The 1,094-nt window shown below is 41.7% G+C and overlaps 1 non-coding gene across 1 annotated transcript; it reads right to left on the bottom strand.

Moving 5' to 3' along the window:
- Positions 1 to 491: 491 nt before the first annotated feature.
- On the bottom strand, positions 492 to 600 carry LOC131518359 (U6 spliceosomal RNA). The gene has a single exon (XR_009265048.1). It is a non-coding gene; the product is annotated as a U6 spliceosomal RNA (small nuclear RNA).
- Between the last annotated feature and the right edge of the window lie 494 nt (positions 601 to 1,094).

The raw sequence follows: 1,094 nt of genomic DNA, 5'->3' as shown, positions 1-1,094 counted from the left end.
TATCCTTCCTTTTCAAGGCAAGATAATATTATGTTTATCCCTTCATCTGTTGACAAACACTTAGGTTTCTTCCATTCTCTGGCTATTGTGAATAATGCTACGATGAACATGGTTGTTCTAATGCCTTTCCCCCCTCCCCCCCCCCAACACCCTGCTTTCAATACTTAGGAGTATATACCTAAGACTGGAATTGCTGGGTCATATGGAGGTTCTGTTTTTAATTTTTTTTAACGTTTATTTATTTTTGACAGAGAGAGGGAGAGAGACAGAGCATGAGTTGGGGAGGGGCAGAGAGAGTGAGACACAGAATCGGAAGCAGGCTCCAGGCTCCGAGCTGTCAGCACAGAGCCTGACGTGGGGCTCAAACCCACAAGTGGAGAGATCATGACCTGAGCTGAAGTCACCCAGCTCAGTCACCGACTGAGCCACCCAGGTGCCCCTCTTATGATAGCCATCTTAACAGATGTAAAATGGTATCTCACCGTGGATTTTTTTTTTTTTTAAAGTTCACAAATTTGTGTGTCATCTTTGTGCAGGGGCCATACCAATCTGCTCTGTATTGTTCCAGTTTTAGTATGTGTGTGCTGCTGAAGGGAGCACTCATTGTGGTTTCGATATGCATTTTGAATTATTCACTTTTTAAGGGGTAATTTTATGGTATGTGAATTACATCTCAATTTAAAACAACTATTCATTGAGAGGCCTTGTGCCCTGAGCATACCTAATGTCCGGAGTCTTGGCTTCTATGTTTCTTCACTAAAAGAAACCTGATCTGTGGTGGAGAAAGGACAAAGTGAGCCTGGGATATTAAGCAAGAAAGTGCTTAAACAGGGATGCGGCCTGTCTAAAGGACACTGGCCAAATTGGGGACAGATTGAGCATCAAAATGAGTAAGGACTACACTTGATTGTAAAATATGGCATAAATAACAATCCATGAATTCATGGCAATAGAAAGGGAGAGAAAGAGAGAAAACAGTGATTCTTTATAGAGGAGTCCCAGCTAATAGACGTAAAAGGAATTAGAGAATTTAGAAATCACCATTTTGCAACTCCTAACGAAATAATTGGTTCAAGCAAGGGTTCGGTAATAGG

The sequence above is a fragment of the Neofelis nebulosa genome, chromosome 7 (genome assembly GCF_028018385.1).
Source record: "Neofelis nebulosa isolate mNeoNeb1 chromosome 7, mNeoNeb1.pri, whole genome shotgun sequence".
In the NCBI taxonomy this organism is placed as follows: domain Eukaryota; kingdom Metazoa; phylum Chordata; class Mammalia; order Carnivora; family Felidae; genus Neofelis; species Neofelis nebulosa.
This window is presented reverse-complemented; position numbering and strand designations above follow the sequence as displayed.